Source organism: Rissa tridactyla, chromosome 1, assembly GCF_028500815.1.
Source record: "Rissa tridactyla isolate bRisTri1 chromosome 1, bRisTri1.patW.cur.20221130, whole genome shotgun sequence".
In the NCBI taxonomy this organism is placed as follows: domain Eukaryota; kingdom Metazoa; phylum Chordata; class Aves; order Charadriiformes; family Laridae; genus Rissa; species Rissa tridactyla.
The window spans coordinates 98,155,502-98,175,831 of NC_071466.1; positions in this window are offsets into that span (position 1 = coordinate 98,155,502).

The following is a 20,330-nucleotide window of genomic DNA, read 5'->3' on the forward strand; positions in this document are numbered from 1 at the left end:
ACAACCTTCACCAAGCGACCGCTTCCACCCGCCAGGAACAGGACAAGGCACCCTGCGATTCCCCTCCGCACTCGCAGCCTGCGGGCCAGGTGGCGCGGCACAGGCTGCCGCAGGCGCATCCAGGAGGAGCTCTGAGAAACATCCCTGCCACCCTGCCTTCTCCCTGGCTCTAACACGAAGCAGGAAAGGGAGGATCGAGCTGCATGATGGTGGTTCAGGTCGCCTCCCATGCCACCCCCAGCCTAGGGAGCAGCAGCCTGAGGGCAGCAGGGAGCCAAAGGTGTTTCTCACTTCCCTGGGGGAGAAGGAGTGAAGGGAGAAAGGTGTTGGGCTCTCCCTTCTCTCCCCTTGCACTCCCACAGGTCCCCTGACAGAGGGCATGGTCTGCAAAGCCCACGCACAAGCTCCTTGCACCCTCTTAGTCTCCAAAGCAGAGTTGTGTCAGACTTGCCCACGAAAAAGGGTGCAAACTCTGTTTCCCAGGCTCCTCTGGGACACGTGCAGCCCCGGCCCCCAGCAGAAGATGAACCTGAACTGTGAAAACTGAAAACAGAGACATCGCTCTCTGCAGCAACACGGTCTGAGCCACGTGAATTTTGTCTGTGTGATTTCCTTCAGCTTATCGTCTGATCTCTAGCCCACAGTCAAACCGAACCTTAAGGGTTACAGGTGAGGGAACGAAAAGTGCTTTTGTTCTCCCTTTGCATCCCTCCTCCTTCCCACCTCCCAGCCTCCTCCCTCACCTGAATCAATCCAAAGTTACAGAAGTAGAATCACAAATTAAAGGGCGAAAAATAGGGAATATGGAAAAAGCCTGTCATAAAATGAGGTTACTCATACCATCATGAGGAAGCAGGGTGATTATACACACTTTACACAGAACGATAGAAACAATAGGATTACTCACACAATCTCAAGCTCTAATGAGGCGCATCAGTTACACTCCCACAGCAACCTGGAGAAAGAAGGAGAGTAAAATCTGTTGGTTTAGCCTAATAAGGACTTTATGAGAGAGCTGCAGTTAACATGTTGTACTTACGGCATGCCACAAGCCTGCTAGGGACTGCAGTCCAAGGTTTCTATGTGTGCTCACCAGCCCGATGGAGAGAGGAGAGTATAGACATGGCTATTCCTCTAGCCATCTCCAACTCCAGTGTCATCCTTCACATAATCGATTGAGGACAAGAAGGTAGGTACAAAATCAAGAGGAAGCTCACCTGCAGTTATATTGAAACTTTGAAGAATACACCTTATAATTTATTTTAAACAATTGGTGGCACACTAAAAAGCCATTCATGTAAGGAAAGAGGACCAGGACAGATCTTCTTTTCAATGAGACCTCTTGAAAGAGCAAGCGCTGGATTGACTTGACTTGTTTGTGACTATGAAGGCAGTATCTGTAAATGGTACCGATGAAAGAAAACACACCATCTGAAATGATACATCTGTAAAATTTTGTAAGACTCATTCTTGTAAATAGATTATGTACTACTCGCCAGATTTCCCTCCTGGATGGACTCTTTTGTGTGAAATTTAGAAAACTACTGGGAATCTCCCAGGCACAATTCATCTCGTTCTATCAGGTGAACCGTCCTCTCCTCGCCCAGCAGGTGTGCAGGAGCCCCAGGCAGCTGCACTGCAGGTGCCCACAGCAGCTTGACATGGATCCATCCCACTTTTCTCGGGAGCTGAGCTTCCTTCACAACTCCTTTTGCACACTTGTTTGAGCCTTCAGATAACCACAATACTTAAGTACGTGCTCAAAATCTCCCTCTCACTGACAAGGAATTACATGTGTGTCTAAAAGCTTTCCAGCACAGAGATGATTTCCCACCTGAGACGCACACACCCCATGGGAAAGTCCAAGGCTTCAAAATCTGTAATCCTTGATTTTGTGTGAGGTTGACTTAATTTAAAATCAATGGTTCACATCAGACTTAAAACAATGCTTCACTGCAGCTTCATACCATTTTGATATTTCTGTCAAAATGAAGAAGATAAATCTAAAATGTAAGCATAAAAATAAAACATAAAGTGAACACCATGCATTTTAATTGTGTTGAAATAAAACAAAATTTTTCAGGGAGATGTTGGTGAAAACATTGTGTTCTGTGAAATTTATATTTGTGTTGAATCAGCACTTTCTAAGTGCTCATCCAGCTCAAGACTTTGTATGCTTTTTACATCTATTCCTTTTCAGCATAAAAGCTTCCTCAATGCTTCTGATGGCGCCATGATAACTTCTTTGTAGCATTTCTATTTAAAATTCCCTTGACTTACATTGAAAAAATAATCACGTAGCTTGCTTTTTTTTCTCCTTGCCATTAGAGCACTATCATCTTCATAAGAAAGCTGCTTTTTATCTGCTTGGAGCTCTAATCTCAATGAAAATTAGGCAGAAGATGCCTCAGTTTGCCTTTCCCCTCCCTTGAGTGCCTGAGCTTTCCAAATGCATAACTGGAACACGGACATCAACCCAAACTTTTTGCAACAACCCGTTGGTGTTTCTGGTTATTATCATACCTGATGTTACAATACACCCTCTTTTAGGAAAAGCAGTGTTTAATTGACCAAACAAGAAAAACAAATGCCTCCCCAAGGCAAAAATTCCATGAACTGTTTGGATGTTTTCTATGAAGTTAACAAGCAATTCTGTCAGTATTTGAAAGCCTTAGACACAGTTTTTTGAATGAAGTAAAGAAGAGACAGCTTGAATAGGATTTTACAGTTTCAACATGCTTAAGGACATTCCAGGCTAAATTATTACTTGTTTTAAAACATTACTCATAAACAAATGAAGTTTTTAAGATAGTCTTTATACTCAAATTAAAATAAATCTTAAGTTATATCAGTACAACTAGAATAACAGAAGAATAATATGATTATCTTCTAGACTTACAGGGATGGGTGACAGGCCATGCTCTTGAAACCTTCTTTTTAAGGTATTTACATTTAATGTGACCCTGCAATTAGACTGCATGTGGAAACACCGAGAGCAGCTTTATGGACTTTTGGGGTCTTGTTGCAGCTGCAGAGATATAATCCACAGGTGATCCAAATACAGGAAAGGAAAAGGATTCAGTTTTTTAATACCAACATCATTTACTGACTTCATGCTGACATAATGTAGGTGAACATAAGGCTATTGAGAGGAAGACTAATTCTTACTCTTCCCGACCAAATTTAAAACATGAAACCAGCATTTTCACTGTCAGGAAATTAAAAAAACAAAACAAAACAAAAACAACAAAAAAAACCCAACTCTTCAACTTCCATGGTTTTGGGATAGCAAAACCCCTGGCAAACTGGAACTCAGATTCCAAAACCACTGAATTCTTGAGGATGTCTCAGTACTGTCCTTAGGATCAATGAATCAAAGACATGCCACTATCTCATGCAAGTTCCCTGGGTTTTTTAACTTGGTGTTCCCCCTAAGGGGGAGCATTCCAGGAAGGGTGTTGTTCTTTACCTAGAAACATGATACAGTGGGCCTGGAAGGGAGAGATACCTGACTGGGACAGGTTTTGGTTACCCAAGAGCTGATGTTTTTCCCATCACGTCTGAGATGATCTATAAGTGCTCTGATGTGCATGATTATCTGAAAACTGAATGCTTAATACACACAGTCAAAATGAGGCGTATAGGTGTGATTTTAAGTTGATCGAAAACAGAGAATAACGTTCCTAACTCAGGAGTTTGCTGTGGAAATGCAGATCATATTTAGACCATAATCAGAAAATAAATATGGAACAATAATCCATGTTGCCTAATCTGTACCGTGCCAGGCAGAGTTAATCCTAATGAATTGAGTTATTTTGAATTCTGATTTCCCTAGCACATTTTAATTATTTCACTTTATCTATTACATTTAAAGTCTAAGATTTTAAAATGGAAAATTCTACCAAGAAGGAGTTATGGCATGAGCTTTAGTGACATAAACTCCTGGATACTTTGGACGCCTGCAATGCAAGCAGCTGTGATTATAGTTTTTAATAACATGGGAATTGCCATAACCCATTGTGTGCGTAACCTGTTGTGAACAGCCCAAAGATGACTATCTCCATTTCAACCAAAGCACAAGCCTTTCAACCCTTCCCTACTGACAAGGTGTCCTGTTTGCCTGAACTGTAGGCTGAGAAAAGAACTTCTTGGTCCGTAGACAGATAACCAATAAGCCAGCTGAATCTTCATTTTGGAGAAGCTACTGAACATATTTCCTTAGAAGATGATCAGTTTAATCAACATTCCTTTAAATTGCCTGGGTTTAAACCTCCAGACCTGAAAAACACATTGTCTTCCTTGACTGCACTTGAGTAACTTAGATTTCTCAATACTGCTCATCTTTGTCAGAGAGCTAGAAAATCTAGTGCTCTCATCTGGGTTTTGGTTTTGAACAAAATCAAAATTTGAGGTCAAGTTTTGCCCTCAACCTTGTTCACATGCATACGAGTCCATGCTTCTGCATGGATTCAACTTGGAGGAGGAAATGGTCTTCATAAATTGGAACAGAATTCAGGGGGTGAAAGACTACTCACATTAAAGCCAAGAAAATATTCCTGCACAACTCTTAAGCAGTGAACTCATAATAACATCCTGAATATAGAAAAAAGCAACCTTGAATAATTTGGGTTTCCAATTATTGATCACTAACTAGAAATTAGTAACACTATCAAAATGCCATTTGGTTTTCCATGAAAGATTGGTATATTTGGGAAAAATATTTAATTTGGATTAAGGGCAATGAAGAATTGTGTTATTTACTAACCCAACTATACAAAAGTGCAAAATGTTTTTAAGCATTCACAGAACAAATTTTAGTTCAAAGTATTGTGTATCAGAAAATTCAAAGCCAAAACTGTTTTGCTCATAATTTTCCTCTTTATAAGCATCAGGCAATCCAAATGAAGAAACTTAATCCTATGCAACCTGTATGACCAATTATATAACCTGAGCTGGCACAGGTATGCAAACAAATGAAGAACAGAAAGGAAAAGATAATAATTTGAACAAAGTGCAATTGATTATTGAATACTTAACCCCAACAATACCAAGAGACTCTTCTGCTCTCTTTGTAATAGATCATAAATTTTGTGCTTTGATTAGTGATGGGTTTGTCCCACGTGATTTGGAGTATTCTCAAGGTGAGTGTTTCTGGCTTCAGAATTTTATGATATAAAAACAAGAAACGTTTGCAAAATCTCCAATCTGATCCAACCTTGAGTTCAGATCACATCTTCCAGAGGCTGTGTGTGTTCAAACCTACAGATCAAGTTTTCAGCTATGATTTATATGCAATTAGAAAAGAAGTAAGTGAAAAAATGTTCTGTAAACTAGCTGCATGAGGTTTCCCAACCCAGATTGCAGGCATTTAAGGGCAAACCCACTTCATCAATACGGCAAATCTTTTGAAAAGGAGAAAAAAGAGAGTGTTGCTGTGTCACAGGCAGGATGTTGAACAAAGATGTTTTAGTGGTGATAGTGGTATATATCTCTCACCATATCTATTTAGTAGTTATGCTTAGGTAGCAATAAAAATGAAGGATGGATGATTATTGATTATGGGATGAAGCCCAGACTGGTGTCTGAATGGTTAGCAATCTGAACTACGTAGACTGCTGGACGCTTATCTGTGGTGTAGAGCACAAGCTAAGAGTTTAATGGAAGGAGTTATTATAAATAACATCTCTTCTGCTTTATCTCAGGCTGAATAAGTGCAGCCACCAGAGAAAACCAGTATTATATCCCAACTGAAAACGCTGCTAAGATTATGCCTAGGTAAATGTTGTGAGTTACCTGAGGTACCTTTTAAAGAATTCTTAGCTCTTGCAGTTCCAGCTTATTTGGCATTTATAATAAAACTTGACATACAAAAAAAATGTTATAATTCATTCTCATATCTCATTTTAATAGAAAATAATTGCCATTGAATCTGCATTCCATTCTTTCCAAATTCTCTCTCTATTGCTTTCCACTGCATCAGGAAGATTTTACTCTTGCTGCCTTCAGATTCAAAGATACTTGGGACACACTTTTGAGAAGTACCTTGCTTAGTTTTGCTATAGCATCTACTACACAAAGCAGTTCCTAGGCATTTCTTCTTTACTTAATTAAGATGCGTATGTATCGCTATCAAAGGATTTCTTAGGTCTATGAGCAAATTCTAACTGGGGCATCTCTATGCTTCCATGGTTCCACTAACACCTTGAGAGATACATGAAGGAAAAACAGATACTTCTCCAGGTGCGTAGAAACATAACTGTGCCTCTTAAATAATATCTGAGATCTTTAAACACTATTTAAACTGTATATTGGTCAGAGTGTAGCCTACAGAAAATTATTATGAATTTAAGAAAAAAAAGTCATGATATCATTTCTGCACCCTGAAATGTCTTGGAAAACCTCTCTTCATGTCTCCCTTTTTTACCTGAGCATTGAGTATATGGAGGAGTTTTCAAAGGCTCAACAAAGGACATGTTTATTAATAATACAGACTTCTTAGGCTTATGGAGAAAGTTACGGGCATTTAGTTAACTACATCATTATGAATAAGCACTCAGAAGATGAAAGCGTTAATGCAGTCTTCATATAACAGTGCTGCTGGCTTACGACTGGATATTCATCCAAGGTGTTTTACTTGCCAAGGGCCAAACTCATGTCTAAAGACACACTTCAATCTTATCCAACAGCAACACACAAATAAATAATGTGTCTCAGAGTAATATAAAGTGAAAATGAATACCATAACCGGCTGCATATTCCTCCCCCCGCTCATGCTTTAATTGTGCAATCAATAGTAAAATGTTTAAATCAATAATTTTGACATTGTGAGCTCAAAGCCAACACCAGCGGAGGAAGTTCTGCAGGCTGTGCAGTGCCAGAGCTGCATTTTCCTAATAGTTGTGTCTTGCCTTGAGTCCATCAATCTGTAGATCCGCACATCTGAAGAGAAAATCCACAGGACTTTACCCATGAAACTATATCCCTTTCCTACTCCTTTGGATTCAATCTGCTTTTCTGTCTTGACTTTAATTCCTTTACAGGGGATGAACATGCCCAAGGAAAAAAACTCCAAACCTCACAAAGGTACTTCAATCTAGAAATCATTCAAACAGAGCAGGGTTCTCAGAGCTTTTTCAGCACAGCGCTCTTGCCTTTCCCTATGCTAAAACTGTTTCCAAACACAAACCACTGAAATGGCTTGTAAATTAATGCCTTTGCAAGGGAGAGAAGCCGAGTCTGTATAAACTGAGCTAGGTGAGGATGGGGCGAAGCAAAGGGCCGAGATGTCGGTCCCTGCTCCACCAGCATCCCCTGGCTGGGCTGTAAATCCATCCCATGCTCTGCAGTCCATGGGAGGGGAGAGGCTGCAGCCCCCACGCAGCCGTTGCACCAGCCCCGGTGGATCGAGCAGCTCTTTTGTCGAGCACAACGTGAGTCAGACTGCTGCTGAAGGAAATCATTTTGTTTACAGCAATGGGAAGGGAATTGCCAGAGCAATTAAAATAATTTCTTGTTTCATAATACAAGCCATACCAAGAATGGCTGTTAGCTGTATTTCAGTCTCAGGTACTTAAAAACAAACAAACAATCAATCAGAAAAAGCAGGTTCTAATTTCACAGAGGACTGTTAGTAAAAAGCAATCTTTATTTAATGTCCTCAAATCTTAGATGCTGCTGTGCCTGGCAGGCACCCAGTCCACATTCCTGTTACTGAGGAGCACTCCCTTCCCAGCTAGCCGGAGGCAGTGGGTGGACCAGGCTATGTCCAGGGGTTGCTGTCCTATGCTGCCTACCTGAGGTTCTACCAGTTGCTGAAGGCTGTAAAGCCATGAGTTGTGCACGTATAGGTGGAGGATGAGAGGAGAGGTGAAACATGAACCTGTCACCCACTTCTTCTTACCAAGGCAGTTGTTGGCAAGGTGGTCTCAGACCTCTGGTGGGACACACAGACATGCTGTAGGTCCTCAGGGCCAGCCTGACTCCAGTAAGGTGCACCCATTTCATGGTTTGTCCACAGGTTTCACCAGTAAACACAAGATTCGTAATAATGATGTCTCAGATAAGGCCTGATTGGCCCAAAAAGGGGAGATTTTGTTTGTTTTGTTTCAGTTTTTTGAATTTTCTAACTGTGTGTCTGCATGCCAGAGCCAAAGTCCAAATACATTCCACCAGCTGTCAGAACTGGTCAAGTCCAGAAATAATACCGAGATACTGATATGATCCATCATAGATAATATTTCTCAAGACCCAAATGTTTACAGGGAACTTTCCAAGCAATTCATCGGGAAGGAATAATAATCTCTCTCTTTCTTGCACACACAGACAAATGTACAGTTCCGCAGAGGAATTCTGAAGAGCCATGTTAAATAATGTATGAGCTGCTCATGGACATTTTGCAGCAGGAAAAAGTGAAATCCACAGTGTTACATATTTCACTGTGAGTTGCTTGGTCGGTCCCATTGTTTGCTAGCTGTTAAGAGAAGTAAAGCCATCTCCCCAAGCACCCTCCAATGCACCTGGGGTTAAATAGGAGAAATATGATATCCTTTGGGATGGAGGAGGCACAGCATGAAGATACATTCACCCTTGCAGATTACTAAACTGAACAGATCTTTTTCACCTGCAATTCTGAGTAAACATACAGGTAGCTTTTGTTGTGGTTGTTTTAAAGTAACTGGTAACGGTTGATAGAAGTGCTGATAATTAACATTCATCAGTTGCAGAGGATTGTGATGGATTCTTCATCACTGGAAATACTTAAATCACAATTGAGTACTTTTTTTTCCAAGACTCACTGTAATTCAAACAAGAATCAATTCAAGGAAGTCTTGAGATCTGTGTTACTACAGGAAACCTAAACAGATGATCACAATGGCCTTTTGCTATGATTATTTGTATCATCAAGGCTTCATGGGGCAAGACTACCCTACCTTGGGCACAATGTCGGAAGCAAAAGTTGGTCTGTATCTGAAGGGTTTTTCAGTATAAGACTGAGATAAGAAACAACAGAGGGATACAGGAAAATAGGGCAAACTGAACTACACAATAATACCAAGGCATAATTCTGAATCTGTAAATGCATTTAAGACACCATGATCCTCTGAAGGCTCAGCAAGTTTCAAATATTCTATTAATACAATATATCAATATAAATTTCCTAATGTTTTTGGAAATTTCCTTTCTGGAAAAAAAAAAGAGTTAACTGAGACAATGCAAAGCTATTAAATAGTAACTTTCCAATTAATACATACAGGAAGGTAAATCTGGTAAATCCTATGAAGGCTTTCCTTCAGTTTAGACTGGCTGTATCAACCAAACATTTCAGACATCAGCAGAAGAAAAATAACTGCTTTTTTCCTTTGAACCAACGCAGCCTGACACCAGAACTGTGTTAGATCTCACACTCTAGGTAGGGCCAAGTCTGGACAACACTTGCAACAAATATCCATTGCCTGCAGAAAATAGTGTACATAAATGTCAGTGGTGTCACGGCACTGGCTAGAGCAGGGAGCGGCCCCTGACAGATGTATTACTGGAGACCTGTCTCTTTGGTCTTCTTAAGGAATCCGTATCATTCTTCGTCTTTTTCTGAGAAGACTTTAGCCACAATGGAAGATTGCTAATGACTACTATACCTGCATTTCTTATGCGCCGTTAGGTTAATTATAACAAATCCCACAAATACAACGTCCCTATGAATCTGCAGAATATAGTTTATATCTATCCTAAAGAAGATGAAATCAAATCAGATGTTAGCTTATGTTCTCAGATGTAAATTATGTAGCAGGATTTCAATTTAACTACCAAAATATTAGATATAACTGAATAAAAAAAAAATAAAATAGTTAAAATGAAACATATCCTCCAGTATTATTTTTTATTTATAAATCATTATGCAACTATGAATCCCTGGAACTAGTTTTAATTGATTAATATTGCATAAGATCTGTATTAAATCTCTTTTTTAGAGATGATCTGCATTTTAAAATGGACTATAACTCTATAATGCAGGCTTATTTATAATAAATATTTAAGCAGACATATATCTTTAGAAATTAAATATCATTAATGGCAATGGAAAGGACACAGCTGGTGAAATATATTTGGAAATCTCTTTTCCATATGGTAAAAACATCAGAGGAAAGATGGTGATGATACCCAGCTTAGAACATTGCAGCCTGAATCCCAGTGTTTTAGAAAGAAGATTAATAGCATTACTGTCTTTAGTTTTTTAGAGACCAGCAGGAGTGGTGTTGCACCTGTTGCCCTGCAACTGAGGCAAATGCAGGAATTACGCAGAGTTTCCCCGGCATCCAGCTCCTCACCTGTTAAAAGACAACTGGAGGTGTTTGTTGCTGCTCCTCCGAGTCTGGCACGCGCATCTCCAACGCGCAAGAGCCTGGATTTCCTCAGCTCTGGGTGCAGTCTGAGGTTTACCTATTTGACTGTGCGGGTGTGCTAAGGGAGAAGTTAACTTGTTAAAAGACACATCCATAGCTTGTGTTCCAGGTTCGGAAAGCATGTGGGGAACATTTAATTCATCTCTTTATTTCCCATTGCAGATCTGACTGTGTTTCTAAGTGCTGTTGGAGCCCTACGCCCTTTTGTAGCTCTCAGAGTACAAATTCGCTTCATAATAAAAAGGGCAATTAACAAATTGCAAAAGAAATATTCCATCATGGGAAATACAATTCTACATGTACGTTATAGAAAAAAGGAACAGAAATCTGATCTTGACTGGGGTCATTTAAGTTAATAACACTATTTCCATACATAGAATTAATTACTGGCTTCATATAGTTGCTGGATTCGTGCCTACAACCCAAGGAAAGATTTAAATTGGAAGGAGTGGTGAGAAGAAAGAGTAATAGAGAGAAAAAGAAACACTGTATTTCTTCCTCAAAAATTTGTTGCTTTCCTTCATTTCTTCTTCCTTTTTTCTTTCCCTCCTGTATTTAGGTTTTTCTCCCTATAGTCACCAATCTAATCCACTATTTTAGTAACTCCTATCTCTAAAGTATGGAATTTTCTTTCTACTTACACCTACCAAATGCAACAAGACAAAAAAAAAAAAAAAGGCTTCTTTTGCCTCAAAGAGCAGCATTGCTGCGAAAAAATGACAGTGTAAAAATGAAATCCTCTCACTGAACATAACTGCTGCTTTTTGTGTCAAAGGCTGTTTGAATTTTTTTTTTTTTTTTTTTTTTTTGGAGAGCAGCACACTGCTTTGCTTGGTATTTGCAGGGGAGAGCTAGCGCGGCTGAAGGAGTGAGCTCAGACCTCTGCTCCGTCTTGTGACTCATTAGCAGGGCCACCCGCCCGGCTTCACAGGGTGACGTTTGCCGCTAACCCAATGAAGGCTATTGACAGTGCTGCCATCACATGGGGTAGCCAAGGGCGTAGCACCACCCAGAGAAGATGCTGAAGTGGGCATGGCTCATGCTGGCAGGGGACAAGGAGGGATCCAGGGGAGGGAGGGGATGAGCAACCTCCGAGTCACATCGCATGACACAAGACAGCGTGATCTCACCAAGCGTGTGATCCCTTTCCTCTGTGGGATGAGGGAGGTAGGCCATGAACCTCAACACCAGTCTTCAAGCCCTGCTCTGATTTAATCTGCATTTGATGCTTGCGATGACGGACAGGATGCAAAAATCTCAACTTCCCTTGGAGACTATGATAAAACTGAGAGATCTGGCAGCCAGTCACGCAGCATTTTAACTGGTAAACCAAAGCTCTTTATATAGAAACCATTAAAGTCATAAACATGAAACTCCGCGGTACTGTTTTTACAGTCACCTTTCAGAGGGAGCAACAATCTACAGTTAAAGCTTTTTGTGAGGGGGCATTTTATGACTCCTGGACTTCAGTCTGTTTAGTTTATCCCCACAAAGGTAAAAAGCGATCTGAACATGGTCTGTAAATACCTCTGATAGCAGAGGGCTTTTTTAAACTAATGGAAAAGAGTAGAGCAAGATCCAACATCTGGCAACTATGCTAACTACATTCAGGAGCAAAGGCATGCATTCCTGACAGTCAGGATCTCCAACCAAATTACTTGCTCAAGGGTATGCCGAATTCTTTCTCAGGTGAAGCCTTGAAATTGAACCTATGTACCCTACTAACAGAAGTGAGAGGCTCAACGAAGAAACCAGTTGATAAAAATCTATGGCTTTTGTCAGGTGAGATGATCAAAACCAGTCCTTTCTGGCATTAAAACTATATGCTGAGCACTCAATTCCAGTGGGATAAAGGGAGGAGTATTTAATTTGGAAATTCTTCAATGAATTGTCTCTCTTTTACTCTCTCTTTCTCAAAACATGCCCATTCAGGAAGAAACATGATATGGCCACAGTGTTCATACAAAGCCTTAGCGTTCACTAGGTGCAAATTCCTATTCTTCTGTTCTCCAGAACAGTTAGATGTTGTTAAGGCTCCACACTTTTAGAGAATATCCAAGTCAGAGCAAAAAAAAAAATAATTAGAAAGACTAATTAGTCAACATTTGTGAAAACATCTGATATTGGGTAAAAATAGCCCAGGTCAATGGCAAAGTGTTCATTTTACCTGTCCTCTCACAGGTAAGCTCGCTGACTTTTGAGGTCATGTGCAAATACCTGTGGTGTGAACCTCAGACTCTCATAAACGAGTTCCACAATTCGTCTAGAAATGTCTTTCCTGAGATATTTCAAACTTCTGGGAGCACTCTGAAAAGCCCTGGAATTAAAACTATTTTCATCACATGCCATTAGAAATAGCCACATTTTCTTAATGTCAGAGATGCAGTGCAGAACATGGTTTAATTTTTCTCCAGGTTGCTATGACTGCTTGCACCTCCATAACAAACAACACACTACCCTTTTCAATGTTTTAGGTTTGTGTACTGGATGTTTTATACAATAGTCTCCCGTGCTCTAAAAGAGTCCAATGTTATCTCACATATGAGTTACATGTGTGTTGGGGTAAATGATTTATGCTAGAATTATTCGTCTATAAAGATATCTACGCTGTATTATATAGATTACAGCAAGCAACTGGTATTCCTACATCATGATGACAGATTCATTTAGAAAGCAGATGTAATAAAGTGTTAGTTGGGATAACAAGAAGCTGCTGTAAGCGTGACCAGAAATTGTCTCGCATGTGGGTTGGGAACCTGGGATTGGCAATCTGGAAGGGATGGCATATAAACTGAATCTGCCTTGCCCTGCTCTTCTCCATCAGCCTTTTGCCATTTTAGGATCTGACATCTTTGGGAATGGATTTCCCAAATCCATTTTTCCCAATGGGAAAAATTGCAGTGACGCTGCTACCAACAAGAGGACTTTGGGCGAGTGCTTGCGGTCTAGTTGCATTAGAGGCTGTAATCCTCCACCTGGCAAGGAATTACACCACTGCTGTTTTCATTTTTGCAAGCTGCTCTTCCCGCAGCTGTACCTGGTGCTGGGGAGGACACACATCCATACACGCAAAAAGGCTTCCATCGGCTTTCTTCCAAAGAGCACTCATTCACCAAGCAGCCCATATACCTGGGCAGAAGGTTTCAGCCAGCCCAAGCCCATAGTTTATTCCACTTCAGATGGCAAATTATGAGAACCACAGTCAGCATTCCTAGCAGCAGCTCAGCGCTAAGCCTCACGTTCACTGTCCTGCAGGATGGAGTGCTAATTATTCATATGGGATAATAGCTTTCATGTGAAGTAATACATTGACTCTCCTCCAAAATCTAGCTTGGAATTTAAAAGATTATGAACCGTGCCAAGAAAACTACTCCAGGGCAAAACAACCCTGAATCTTCAAGTTTAGACAAGGGCCTTACTATAAACAAACAAAAGTGTGATATTGTTTAAATTGGTCTTTGAAATTGTCAGTGGGAGATCCTTTTTTTTTTTTTTCATGAAACCCTCCAAACAGGTGGGGAACTTTTACCTTCATATTGTAAAGTTGACTTCCAAATATTACCTAGGGAGCATTTCATGAAACAGGTTGTCATATATGCTTGCTGTTACACAGGTATTGAAACAATCACTCAAGCTCTTTTTTGTAATTACCACCTAAGGATGTCGTTGAGACCAAAGAGACTTGGCCCCAGGGAACTCCGAATATCATTCAATCTTTCACTGTGTTGTCTTTGAGCAAACCATTCCTTTGGCCACCAAAGCCAAGCTCTCACTCTGTGAGGACAAATAATTTTAACATAGAGTGTATTCTTCCCTCATGCTCTCTGTCTTCATAACAGGGATTTAAGGAACAGTTTGTTCACACCAAAAGCTCAAGAAAACTCTCTTTGCACAAGTCTGCCATGCAGGAAACTCCTGATGCTCACACCTGAGATTCTCAAGCACATGGCACTACAGCCACCAAAACAAACTGCAGAGTGTATCTATATATATGTATTTGTATATATATACATATATAAAAAAGATATAGAGGTTGCTGAATTTTGTGGTTGTGTGTAGGTGAAAAACAGACTGAGAAAGGAAGGAACAAAATAAAGGAACAAAATAAAGGAACAAAACAACTTTTCCCATAAGACTGCCCCAGTCCTGGCCTTGCCACATCATTTTAGCAGTGACAGATGCTCCACTGAGGCTGTTCAAATTCCCTGTTCTAGAAGGAGTTTGTGAGGGAGCAGCAGGTTTGATGGAAAACACCAACAAATTTTATACTGGCTGCTGCATTGGATTTTTGACTTGTTTCACTGGGGAGCTTCAGCAGACATATTTTCCTACAAAAAAAAATCCAAATAGGAGCTTTCAATATGATTTCACTTTGGAAGAATAACCAAAATTACAAATTTTTATAGGATATATTCTTTCTTTACCATAATCATAAAATATATTTTCAAAATGCATTCTTTCAGAAAAAAAAATGGTATTTTTGTTGTTATGTCATTTTCCTTTTGTCTGTAACTTTAAACTTGGCTGTTTATGTTTTGCAAGCCAAATTAAATTTTAAAAATAGGAACTGAAATTTAAAAAATGGACAAAAGACCCTTTTTCAAAAACACTGCTTTGTAGGAAACTGTGGAGTGAAAAATTTGCAATTTCTGAATTTTCTGTGGAATTGCAATTCCGAGTTCGGAAAGCATACCTTCTTCACATGGGATGGACAAACTGATGTTATCAGGGAACTCTGGTTAACTGAATCGACTTTGAACTGATGACATAGTGTCATGTTCTCTAAATGCATGTGTGAATTGACATCATAACTGGTTTCCAGTTCAGACCTTCCTGGGATCTCCTGTTCCGTTTTGCACTCGTAACTGGGAGAAGTTCAGAGATACCTCCACAATCAAAATGATTTGCAATCACTACTCAGCTCCTTTGAAAAGACAAGCTTTCCCGCGATACTCCTGTGTCTCACTGGCTCAGAATGCCTCCTCTACGGGCATCTGCAAATAACAACCAAGTGAAATGATGCCGCAGTCTAGAAAATATCACCTCCTTGTCACAGAAGGATTCCCCAAGGTGTCAGCGTCTCCACCTTTAGCTGGTTTTCTGATAAAGTTGCAGCCATTTGTAAGTTCTAATATGCTGAATTTGACAATTTACAGTTCGGCTACGATATTTGCTTGCTTTAAGATAACATGTGCTTTAACTGTATAACCTTGTCCTGAGATTACTCAGACATTTCTCCAGTATAAACAGTAACTTCAATAAGCGTTTTTTTACCTCATCACTTACAAGAAGCAAAGACAATATTCGCAGGCCTCGCTGGTTTCAACTTAAGATCAAGACATGCAAACCACAAAATAACTCTCTCAATCCCACAAATATTTATATATTTAATTGTATGAAATTGTATGGAGGCTGCCGCACTGACATCGACAAGACTGCTCATGTGTCAAGCACGTGTGCATGCTTTTGTAGGACAGAGAGGCACAGGTAATTTGATTTCCAAATATGTTCAATGCATGTAACTCTCACTGACGTCAACATCTCTGTCTGTTAGTGTTGCTAACCATCAGGCTACTTGTGCAGGTGCCAGTCTAAAAATTTGAAAGTCTTGACCCAAAAAGTTAAGTTAATTTTAAGTTGAAGCTGGGATTTTGCATGAAAGGTACACCCCAATATACTGCTACACTGACCCGGAAAGGCAGCATTCTGCACTGTGGAAGCTAATATGCCCCCTCTCTCTACCTCTCTTTGTTTACTAGAAATTAGAAACTGGTGATGGGGAATTATCTCACACCTCATCACAATTTCACGTGGGAGCTGCCTCCTGCTGTGAGCGAACTCAGAGTTCAGTAACAACAACTGACTGCTAGCTTTGCCAAAGAAGAAAAGTAGGCATTCTCTAAATTATTCCCTTCAGTCAGATGCGCTATATCATTGGAGATGTAGCAGCTTAACACAAAGCATTTATTACTATACATCTACATTTACCGCTGATGTGATGTAGTCAAAGACACAATGACTTTCTTTCCTTGTCTCCCTTAGTTAAAAATACTGGGAAAGGGAGTCATTTCTACCTATATATATCATGATCCTCCTTGAATGTGAATATGATCACGTGTCTCTGTGTGTGTGTGTGTGTGTGCACGTGCACACGTGTGGGTATAAACTACATAACCGTAAGTACAAGGATATTTTGATTCGGGACCTCAGATGATATAAAATGTGAATACTTTATTGGACACAATGAAACTTTAGCCTTGCAGAAAACGTGTGTAGAGTTTTTCTGTTTCTAAAAAATTAACAGTAATAATAATTGCCAAAAGGCGTATCTCAACAACGGGACAAAGTTTTCCAAAGAAAGGGCCGTTCACATGCAGAAGTAGGCAGGTCAGCTGGTGCCTGTTTCTATAAGGTGCGTTACCAGGGAAGAGACGAGGTACAATTCCAGCCACAGGATACAGAAGAATGTCAGAAGATGACCAAAACCCATCAGATCTCACCAGCATCCAGAGTATGTGGCTAAGTCTGATGTCAGACACCATACCAGGAGAAATATGAAATTATTGTAGCTCAGAAAAATATAAAAGGCAAAATAGGAAGCTACAACCTAATGATGGGAATGAAACAGTTCCAACACTACATTATTGTTTTGAAAGAATATTAACAAGTGATTTTGTTCAATAGTTTCTTTAACCATGAGTTTTCCTAAGGGAAAATATCTTTCTGTTCATGCTTACTCAAAAAGCCTGTAAGTACAAACTTCTCTTATCAGGGAAGCAGGACCTACATGTTGTATGTACGAAATCCCAAACTTGTCTGGCTTTCCTAGATACTCTGTTTGAAGACAATACCAGTTTATAAGTTTCATTGCATGTCTTAAAAAGCATCATGAAACAATCCTATATCATCTCCACTTATTTGTAAAGTACCTTATGGGAAAGTCTTTTAGACTGATCGTTCCCAGATATCCGTGTCCAAGATTCCTCTGCTTCTCAGTGACTGCAGGTGCAAGTTTTTGCTTTATGGATGTCCAAGCCTTTTCAATTTTCCACAATCATTCATGTGTATAGGTCACTCTAGAGCATATGTGAACTTTCTTTACTTATTCACCTTTTTCTGAACCCTAGAAATACTTTCTGGACCATGAAGCGTTCACAGACAAAGAGCTGAAAACCATAGACAGAGGAAAGAGTCATAGCTTAGGAAACCTTCAATAAAAAAGTGATAAAGCCAGAGAGATTTTTTTAGGAATGAAAGTGGAGATTTTCCATATTCAAGTTTTGTGGTTTAAGAAAATTGCCTCCTTTATTATTATTTACATTAGATTAGCACCTACCTTCCACCTGACATTGGCAGAGCCAAAGAGATGATGAATTTTTCTCCTTATTTAATATAGGAGTAAATACAACCACTGTCCCGAGCATTTCACCGTCTGGAAACCAGACTTACCTCACCCTTATCTTACCCATTTTCAGAATCCAATTCATTAAGAAAATTCCCCCTGTGGACAGCAACACAGATAAACGCAAAGTGACCTTTCACACACAAAAAAAGAATCAACACTGGACTCCTTGCTTGGCTTTGGAAGGCAGAAACCCATCACTTGTAGATAACTTTTGTCTTCTCCCAGTGATGGTGGAGATGGGAAGAGAAACACTAAGTTACATTTCAGCCCTCTGGCCCTGCTTGGTGAGACTCATCAGGAAAATAACTAAAACCTACAACTATGTATTTCTAAAGATGCACTGTCTCATCATGGAGCATTTTGTGGGGGATAGCAGTCTGTAACAGACAGTTACCATGTTGTATTTACACTATGAAAGAAACACCGTGTTGTAGCTTTCTTCTTCTTTACTTCTTTCTTTTTCTCTTTCTTTTTCTCCTTCCTTCCTTCCTTCTTCTTTCCTCCCTCACTCCCTCTCTCCCTCTCTCCTTCATTTCCTTTTTTGTTATAGTCCCTTTTGCAAGATTGTAACTGGTGGCTGTGGAAAATGACCACAAGATCACTAGGATTATTGGGACGTCCTGAACAGAATACTCCAAGTAAGCAGTTAGCCTTAGCCTAAGGAATTTGTATACAAACAAAATGCATTAACTAAAATTGTCTCCACGATTATTTTTCAAACTTTTCCATAGATAGGCATTTTTAGATGTTGCCTCTAAAACAGAGCAGTGCTTGTAGGAGGGACTCTGTTAATAGCATAAGACATCTTTACCAAAGGTTGTGCGTAGCTAAAAATGGGACTGAGAAAGGAAAGAACAAAATAACCTCTCCCATAAGACTGCCCCAGTCCTGGCCTTGCCACGTCATTTTAGGAGTGACATGAGTCCACCCAAGCACCCAGTAAGGCAGATGCTCCACTGAGGCTGTTCAAATCCCCTGTTCTAGAAGGGGTTTGTGAGGGAGCAACAGGTTTGATGGAAATTACCAATGTATTTTATGCTGACTGCTGCATTAGGGTTTTGACTTGTTTTACTAGGGACCTTCAACAGACACATTTTTCTATGAAAAAAACCCAAAATAGAATCTTTCATCATGATTTCACTTTGGGAGAATAACCAAAATGACAAATTTTGATAGGATACGCTCTTTCTTGACCATAACCATAAAATGTATTTTCATAATGTATTTCTTGGGGAAAACTGTTATTTTTGATATTTTTATTGTTACATCGTTTTACTTTTTGCAATGTTTTTAATTTTGTCTGTTTATGAACGTTTTGAAAGCCAAATGAAATTTAAAAATGAGCACCGAAAATTTAAAAAATAGCCAAAGACAATGATGTTTTGTAGGGAAGTGTGTGGAGTGGAAAATTTGCAATTTCTGAATTTTCTGTGGAATTGCAATTCCATGTTTGGACAAGCATACCTGCTTCATCTGGGAAGGATAGACTGATGCTATCAGGGATCCCTGGTAAACTGAGTTGACTTTGAACTGATGACATAGTAATGAAGGTTTTAAATTCCTGAGCCATCCAACTGTCTATTAACAGCTCTTTAAACTTACTACATACACACTGATACTGATCTGCTTATTACTGCAGAAATTCTAAACATAAACATTATTATAAAATCTTGTTTTAGCCACCAAGAAGGGTGAGAGACTGAAATACTAGACAGCTTTTCTTTGTCTTGTATTCCACGTGTGAGACTGGAGTTAGACATAACAGCCCTGTAACTTGCTCTGGGAGAAAAATAAGCCCTTATAGGAAAAAATGACCAGCAATTATTCAAACAACTTAGACTGAAACAGCTTAGGAAAAGTAGCTGAGAAAGAGGGAGGGAGAAACATCACAGCTGAGGAAAATAAAGTACAGGAAAGTGTGGTGGTAAGGACACAGATGTGTGCTTTTGTCAAGAAATGGTTTCTTTCTTAGAAGGTTAATTAACGGGATAGTGTTTTTATAATACATGTTGGCACCATCAGCCAGAAAAGGGTTGCCAAAATGGACAACCCCTTCATGCTGTGGGAAAGAAGACAAACCCCTCTGACTATATGCAATTTTGTACCATTAGGTGTTCCCATCAGGCTCTTTTTCCTACTTCGTCTGAAGCAAAGAACAATTACGCTGCCTATGTAGAATACATGCCCACTTTCCCCGGTATGTTTAGATCACTAAACGTGCCTGCCTTCCCTCTTTCAGTTTTTGTTTATGGACTGATTGTGCTCTGCAGCCTGATTTCCACTTGAGTCCGCTCAGGAATAGGATGCTGAAACATGATTGTTTCCACTATTGGAGGCTGCCGTTTTTTAATGCCACACACTGCCTTAACGAGCTTCACCCCAAGCGCGCGACTCAGCTGGCAGTGAAAAACAGGAAGCGTTTTGGCACACATTTTCCCTTTGTGGGGTGAGAGAGGAAGCAGACGCGAGCCCTGGCTCAACAGTGACACAATTAAAATGGAAACAGAGAGCTGCCTTGCCCTTGG